This window comes from Opisthocomus hoazin, chromosome 3 (assembly GCF_030867145.1).
Source record: "Opisthocomus hoazin isolate bOpiHoa1 chromosome 3, bOpiHoa1.hap1, whole genome shotgun sequence".
Lineage (NCBI taxonomy): Eukaryota > Metazoa > Chordata > Aves > Opisthocomiformes > Opisthocomidae > Opisthocomus > Opisthocomus hoazin.
Window position 1 is genome coordinate 47,868,441 of NC_134416.1, and position 8,868 is coordinate 47,877,308.

General features: G+C 46.4%; 1 pseudogene; it reads left to right on the plus strand.

The window, feature by feature from the left end:
• The first annotated feature begins 6,674 nt into the window (after nucleotides 1–6,674).
• On the plus strand, nucleotides 6,675–8,175 carry LOC142360937 (uncharacterized; annotated as a pseudogene).
• The last annotated feature ends 693 nt before the right edge of the window (nucleotides 8,176–8,868 follow it).

The window sequence follows — 8,868 nt, forward strand, 5'->3', positions numbered from 1 at the left end:
GTGATGCAGCCACGGAAATAACTCATGCAACCAGCCACAGTCTTTGCAGACAGTCGACAAATATTATGGCCATAGGGCAGGACATAAGGGAGATCATATCTGGAGCATGGTTTAAGGTGCAGAAGTAGTCACAGTCAGGGAAAAAAGTCGAACTGGGATAGGTTTAGAGTAAGACTGCATCCCGTTAGGACAGTATGCAAACAAGCCAGAGAACCTGGTTAGCGAATGTCTGCACTGACCAATTAAAAGCAGTGCAGAAAGCCCTGAGCTGACATGGACTTTATCTGTTTTGGAAGTAGTATATCACAGAGTGGTGCTAATGGGCTGTAGTTTTTATCTTGAACTGCACAAAAGTGGATGAACTGCTTCTGGCCCTGAGCTGGTATTGCTGCAGCACAACAGGTAGACATATCAGCTGGAGTCAGCAATAGCTCAGGAATCCCTGCACCAAATGTCTCTGCACTGCATAGACATCTTCTGTATGAGCTTGGCTTGTGCACTCAGGCAAAATAAAAGCTGTCAGGGCATATGATTGCTTGCTATAAATATACAGAGGAAAGGAGGGGCAAGAGGGGACTGACACCAGGGCTGGAAAATAATTATTTAAATTAGGGGATAATGCTTGCACAAAATCAAATAGATATAAACTAGTTACAAATAGGTTTAGGTTGGAAATTAGAAGGCAGTTTCAAACCGTGAGAGCAGTGAGATTCCAGAAGGCTTTCCAACAAAAGGAAGAGGGCCAAAAAGCCAAATTGCTTTTAAGATGAAGTTTAAACATTTGTTATATGACATGACTGCCTGAGGAAGCTTGATAAGATTCAGTGACTCAGGCTGTTCTTCCTAAATTTATATTCCTCTGAACATTTTTCTACCATCTCACAAACCCCTTGGTCCTTCAGAGTAGGTCACTGTTTCCCCTTAATGCCCTCAGGCAGCTCTGGGGCCCTTGACCTCCCTATCAGGGAAGAGCACCATGCACACTTCTGTGAAACTGCTCCCAGCCACATGAACTACCCAGATGTGAGTTCCCACCACCTTTGGATTTCCATGTTAATAACAGTCTGAGCTCTTGTTTCTCGTGAAATGATGGAATGCCTCAACTTCATGCTTCTTGTGAATATTTGTCTTCCGGTGTGAGCAGAACAGAAGCTGTTTGTGATGTTACTCTGATATTTGCTGCACTCGGTGGTACTGCAGTGCAAAGACCATGGCCAACCACCCCACTATCTCTCTTCCTTGCTTCAGTGGAGGCGTTTGACCTTCCTAAGACCCTTGGTCTTCCCCCGCTAGCCTCTTGAAGCAAATAGGAAAAAGATAAAAAAAAAAATAATACACCTAGCTGAAAGGATTTTGCATCTGTCCTAAAAAAGTATTGTGAGAGTTTGGATCTGGACACATAAGATCATCTCTTCTCTTTTCACTGAGGCTTAAGGTACTTGATAGAGCTTTTTTAGCCTTTTTTAAAACCCCAGTTTCTAGAGATCTCTTCACATGACAATGTCAGTATCCAGTAAAAATCTTTCTTGTCTACCACACTGTAGCATAAAAATCTGAAAAAGGTTCAGGTTACACATTAGGCAGAAAGCAGGTAAAACACATCATTATCTTCTTTGCTCACAATTCCGCAAGGCCAAATCAGGGAGTATGGAGCGGCAGTGCTGCCCGCACACCCGCTTCCAGATGCTATTGTTTCTATGCTGTGTTCTTTAGGAAGAAAAATAAATCTCTGTATATAGCCTCTCGAGCTTTACATCATCTCCAGACCAGTGACACATAACTGTTACCATAATCACTTGGCCAATGAACATTTCCTTTTCACATACCAGTGACACAAGTGTAAATGCTCTGAAGTTCATCATCTCTCTCTCAAATCAGATTTTTTTTCTCATTGTTCTTTTAGTAAAGAGCTAAAATTTATCTCTTGATTGACAGTATGTTACTGAAGGACAATGAAACATCCTCCCTTTTCCTCATTCTCACCACCTTAAGCTCTTTCCTAAATCAGAGGTACTAAAAATTTTCATCCTCACAGCAGTGTATTCAGTGTTTTATGAAACGGGGCTCTTCATGTAGCCTCCTTAATATCCCACCCTGAGTCCACTGGGCAGTAGGACCTGACCCACACCTATCAGTTTTGCAACTGTATCTTGGTTGATTGCCAGAATGTGTCTGTACAGTCCCCTGAAAACACTGAAATTTCCCTAGAAAAGTTGTTATTATCCCCCTTTGATCAGTGTCTAAAATGTCTAATGCTGCAGTTATTCTACTGCCATAAAGGCATTCACCAAATGATTAAAATAAGCAAAAGAAAGCACCTGTCACTAATATGCTGGTAACATTTTTATGAATGTGCTATAATATATTTGAAGGGAGAATACAGACTGGACTCCTCTGTGCTCAGCCATTTAAGGTTTTCCTTATATATTAGGCTCCTCCTTGAACTTAGTAACAGAACTAGCTAAAGGAATAGCTTTGGAGGGTCAGGGTGGTGAAAGTGCCATATCCACTACCTTACTTTGCACATGCTGGGTTACTGAAATGTTAGGCCAGCAGAGGAAGGTGGCACTGCTGCCAGGGAAGGAGTAGAGGGAGAAGAGTTGCTGCTCCAGTACTGGAAGGGGGCTGGCTGTTCCTCCCAGTAGCAATAACAGCTCCCACCAGCAGAAGGTCTAGTCCTTTCTCTGTCTGTAGCCACATTAAACCTTCCCACCCCAGAATTTCTGACTAACAGAATTTTGTCCTTAGCACTAAGGAGCCTGGATCCAGTGCTGGTGGCAAGCACCTGTGCCATACATGGCAAGGGAGGAAAGGGCTGGGAAGCAATTCTGGTTAGAGCTGGGAGTGTGCACGTAAAGTACACAAAGCACATAGACAACAATTCCCAGTACTCACTGTGTGGTAAAGCCCTCTCTTCGGTTTTCTGGAACAATTGCATAGCAATATGAACTATAGCACTACGGAGAATAAAATATTTTTTCTGATAAGGAAATTAAGAGGCACAGTTTTCTATTTGTAAAGGGAATTGTGTTTGAAGATGACTTAAATAAAAAGTTACTACTTCATAAGCAAAAGCAGGAATAGCTAGTGTTAAAATACAGAAAAAGAAACACTAGGGAACAGTACAACTTAATCATTGACAAGAAGTGGATATTATACTGTGCTAACTTTTATTGATCAAATGCACAGGTAAATAGATCACAATTCATTTTAAATGTTGCAAGAATAAATTGTTGCAGGGCTTGAAGAACAAGTATGTGAGCTGTGGAACATAAATACCATGAAATTAGAGAAACTCATTCAAGGATTGTATCTTAAGAAACTTCGATTACATGAATTTACATTTGAGGTCAAAATCTATGGGGAAGATCTAAAAGACATTAGATTAAACATGATAATTCAGAAGAAAACAGGTATTTCTAGAATAAACAAACCTTTCAGTTCTATTTGAGTTCATGTTGCCAATAAAAAATGTAGTTCCTATTTAAAGGGCAAATGGAAATGACAGCTGTAACAGAATTCCTGTACCTTTGGAATATACTTACTTCCAAGATACTCCTAATTTTGTAATATTCTGTGAGTCTCTTCACCTCTTCTTTTAAGACCTCTCTCATCTCATTTTTTTTTTCTGGCCCTTCACTTAAATGTGGTATAAAACTAAACCTGAGACACACTAACTGAAGTGGTGTGACAGAGGTATGTACATATGCTAACCCTTGTCAGCTGAATCACACCTGGGAATGAGGACAGAGGATTTTTTCAGCACAAACTGTTCATCACACTTATAACAAACTTCATCTTTTTTTCCTTCTCATCAAGATGCTGAAAGGGCTGGGGCTAGCAAGGGAGCTTTCCTTGGGTACAGAACCAAGGAAGGCTACCCCAGCCTGAGGTCCAAGAAAGCCCTGGTGACTGATTGTCAAGGGGGTGGGAGAGAAGGGTGACAGCAGCACTGTTACGAGGGAGCTCACCTGGCTTCTCTGCACTGGGAGCATAAGAAAGGCACCAAAAATGTGTCTGTGAGATGTGGACTGCAGACTGTCACCCTAAATTACTGAAAATGTACAAAGGTGCCTAAATACAAGCAAGGACTCCCCTTCTTGCAGCATATCTTCCCTCAGTCAGGGAAAAAGACAAACAAAATTGAACTCATCAAAGCTGGTTTTGGTCTAGTAGTTGCAGCACTATTTCAAAGGAGTTTGATTGCAAAGAAGTACTAAAACATATCTTCAAGCACTGCAATATCACACCCAAGTTCACTCCAACCAACACTAAACAATTAAATGTTCATGGTAAAATAGCCTGGTGGCTGTGTGGTAAAATTATCTGGTTGTAGGCAATCTTCATAGGCAGGGGAGAGGCGGGTATTTCCAAAATCCTAGTCAGACTTTAAGTGGGTGACATGCCTTGTGGAAATGATCAGACAAGTAAGGAATCATCATTATTTCTATTAAATAAAGAGCTGAACATGGTGTTGGGTGGTGTAGGGATTATCCGGCCCAGGTTTTTCCTCCTCTCAGAGACGGGTGGACCTCGTTTGGGGATAAGACTATATGATGATCTGGGGGATAGAAGGATTGCCCGTAAAACGCGATCTATTGAGATTAACCTGGGTGGAACGCAAAAATGGGGGAGTGATGAGTGGCCTCCTGAGAGAATAATTCAGCATTACGGACCTGCCACCTGGAACCCCAATGAACCAGTATCAGGGGCAAAGGAAACAATTTATAATTTAAATCAGATAATTCGGTTGCAAGCGGCTCTAGAAATCAGCAGTAATAAAACTGCAGATGCCTTAGACCTTTTAACTTGACTGTCTCAACAGATGCGCACGGCAATCCTTCAGCATCGCATGGTCCTGGATTACCTGTTAGCTGAAGGGGGGGGGGGGGGGGGGGGGTGGGAAACTAAATATTTCTAACTGTTGCTTGGAGATCGATGACGTGGGCGAAGTGGTACTCCATTTGACCAAAGATATTAGGAGAATCTCTCACGTTCCAGTACAAACATGGAATGGTTGGACTGGTGATTTGTGGTCCTGGTTGCCAGGGACACGATGGGTAAAACAATTACTACTATTTTTGTTATGCGCGATTGCTGCTTTAATGTTTTTACCATGTATTATTACCTGTTTTGTTCAGTTAATCCGACATGTGGTATCCAACATGCAATTCATACCCATCACATCTCCTGACGGCGTCAGACAGATCCATGTCATTTGTCAACCCAAACCAACCACTGTACCCATCATTTAGACCCTATAGAATTCACAGACTGTCAAAGGGAAGAATTGTATATCTATATCCATGTCACACCCACCCTGATTTTCTGTGTTTGTTATCATGAAAAGACTACCTCATACTTACCTGATTCTTCAAACTTTTGTTCAATAAGATATTGTTAAACTTAGCAGTGTTAAAAGAGACAGTGTTTACATTGTGTAATGTTTCAACCTGCCTGGGATTGTGCATTTCTGTGCCATACCCCCTTTTTTTTTTTTTTTTATTTGCTCCCTCCTTCCTCTGCCGTGTCACCCATCCCCTTCATCCTGCTTTCTACCCCTATTCCTCTCTCTCTCTCTCTCTCTCTTTTTCTTTCTCTCTCATTTCTCGTTCCCTCTCGTTCTCTATCTCTAGACCACCACCACCTCCCACACCACCATAAAGGCAGCAATGTCGAGCCACGGGGTGGTGTAGAAGATCACTACAAACTGGTTTTGTCTCGCTATTGCCATTGTCATCTCTTGCTGGCCTCTGGAAAGGAACCACCACAACGACCCGCAGGAAAGTGCTTGCTCACAGAGTAGCGCGTGGACGGGCAAGAACGGACTTGTCTAAGCGGGCAGCACGCATGGCAGGAACTGCACTTATGCGGACATGCTCTGCGCATGCGCAAATGCCCCTATAAAAGGGCAGCACATGCTCCTCGCTGCTCTTGCTCTCCTCCTCGTTGCCTCGCTGCTGGGCTCTGCCCTTGCCAGGGCCTCCACGCCTGCACAGAGACTGAGCCGACCAGACATAGCTGGACATCGTCGAATCCGTGGTGGTGGTGGTAACTGATCCCACTCCCCCTGCACTTATTTTCCTGGCCCGCTGGGGTTTTTCCGACTTTACTCTTTTTTTTTTTCTGTCTCATCTTCTCCCCCTCCCCCCCCGCTGCCATCCCCGCCAGACCTCCAATTTCCGGTTCACTGAAAATAAAGTTTACAAGGTTGCATGGCATATGACTGCGTTTGCATCTTAATCTCATCTCTCCTGGGATCGCATCGAAACCTCCCCGATATCGGATATGGACATTTTTTATTGGCGTCACGGACAGGATCCCTGGAGATGAGAGTGCCGTGCCTCCTTGTTGTGGTGTGCTCTGTGATTGCCTGTGAATGAGGGCGAACGAAGTGTGAGAAAGGCGTGAATGGCAGTTTCTCGTTTCCTTTTGTACTGCTCTTATCACGGACTTGTGTCTTAGTATAAGGTTTGGCCTCCTGGGAGTGAATGGGGGAAACCTGGACTTTAAGGTGTGACCCTCTCAGGACGATATCCCCTTTGTAGGAACTTTTGTAGGAACTTCGTGGGAATTTTGTGCTTTAGTTTACGTTTTGGCCTCCCGGGAGCGTATAGGGGAAGCTCGGATTTCAAAGCGTGGCCCTCCTGGGACGACATCCCCTGTGTAGGAAAATGGCCGCCCCGCAGGAAGCCGACACGTGTGATTGTGTGTCCATGTGGGCTGAGGAAGCAGAGAGCCTGTACGACTTTCTAGAGGCTCACCAAGCTCGCCCTTCGCTGCAGGGGCAAGGCTGGGCAAGGGACCATTGGTTTCGTTTACAGAGTGTGGTAGACAGAATGAAAGTGTTGCAAAAAGAAGCCAGAGTTAAGAGTGGGAAGGGAAAAGCAATCATCTGTGCGGTGTTAGGAGTGAGTTTGGCTTCTGCGGTGGAGGAAACGAACAGAGGTCTGGTCAGGCTGAGGCGGTGGTAGATTCTCTGCAAGCGGCGATAGAAACGCTGCGGGAACACTTGCGGGAAAGTAAACGGCTGCTGGAGGAGGAGAGGTGCCAAAACGTAATATTGAAGGAGGAGTTAAGGAATCAGCTCCTGAGGGACGCAGACTCTGGCAGAAACAGAAGTAGCGCGGGCAGAGAAAGGCATACGACCAATCTATCCCCAGGGGGACTTGAAGGGAGCAAAAGAGACTGCAGGCAGTCCCCCCGACTTGTACCCGTTGGTTAAAACGGAATTCGTATATGAAGACGATGGTGATAATCATCCCCAGGTTATTACTAAAGAAATCCCTTTTGCGGCAACCGAATTGGCAAAGCTGCGAAAAGATTTTGCGAGAACAGTGAGAGAATCGGAGACCGAATATGTCTGGAGGGTGTCCCTGTCGGGGGGTGACAGGATCTTGTTGTCGGAAAGGGAAGCAGAAGGGTACTGGGGCCCGGGCGTGTTCTTAACCACCGGCGATCGCTGAGCCCCGTGGTCGCTGACTCAGAGGGCTGCGCACTGGGCGGGGGGGTTGAACCCGCTGGAGAGGGGGGATCCCCTGGCCATAATGGGCACGACAGATCAGTTACTGGAAAGTGTGCAGAAAGCGGCTTACCTTCAGATGATGTATGATCAGGAGCTCCAGCCTAATCTGAGCTCCCCGATGCTGCTGCCGGCAGACCCCGAAAGAATGACTCCCCTAATACGGGGGCTTCCCGATTCCCTGAAACCCATAGGGATCCAGCTGCAGGGGAGAATTCAAAACACCCCCAGCGAGGAGAGAATCGCGGCTGCCCTGGAGGGGGGGGGCGGTCCCCGACCGTCGGTGGCCAGGGAGGAAAGTGTGGACACGGAGGGAGATAGCCCAAGAGCTGATTAACTATGGGAGGAAATACGGACCTGTTAACCGGCCGTATCAAAGGGTTGAAATCAGAGCTGTGAGAGTCGCAGAACGAGGGAGTAAACGGCTGTTTTCCTCGGGGAAAAGCCCGGATCTGGCCGGGAAAGGAAAGCCCTTGAATCAGCAGGGACTCTGGCAGTTAGGGCTGCAGAAGGGCATTCCCCGGGACCTCGTGGATGGACTCCTGACCAAGAAGCTAGAACGGCTGTGCAGAGACCGTCAGGGCGAGAAATCGCTTTTGCACCAGGTCCTAGTGCCCCACCCTTGGTGGATCTGGGGGGGGGGAATGAAATAGGGAAGAAGATGGTGGGAAACTAAATCCTCTCCCCTCCAAGGGTGAGGGGGGAGGCGGAGGGTGGATGTTTGTAAGACAGCTCACCTGCAATAACAAAGGGGATTTATTGATTACGGTGGCGGTAGGACCAAAAAGGAGACCGGTAACCTTTTTGGTTGACACCGGAGCACAAATTACTGCGCTAAGCCGGGTCGAGGCAGAACGGTGTGGAATTTCGGTCCCGTCCAAAAGCCTGATAGTTTTAAACGCCTTGGGGAAAACCCAGACAGTGCCCATGACACTATGGTGACATTATGGCTGCCGGGGGAGGAAGACCCTGTGGACACCATGGTAGCTGTGGGACCTTTCCAAATGAACCTTTTAGGCATGGATGTTTTCAAGGGTAAACAGTGGTGTGATACCCAGGGAAATTCGTGGTACTTTGGTGCCCCCCAAATTAGGCAATTGGCTAAAACCCCCAGCGCGGAGGTGCGTCTGCTACAAGCGGCACCTGCCCTTCCCCCTTCTAAATTAACGAATGTGAAACCCTAACCGCTGCCGCTGGGAGCCAGGGCAGGCACAGCCCCTGCGCTGGCAGAGCTGCGGGAACAAGTCCCACCCACTCGCCTTACAACTCCCCGGTCTGGCCGGTGCGAAAACCTAATGGAAAGTGGCAGTTAACGGTCGATTACCGCCATTTGAATGCTAATACGG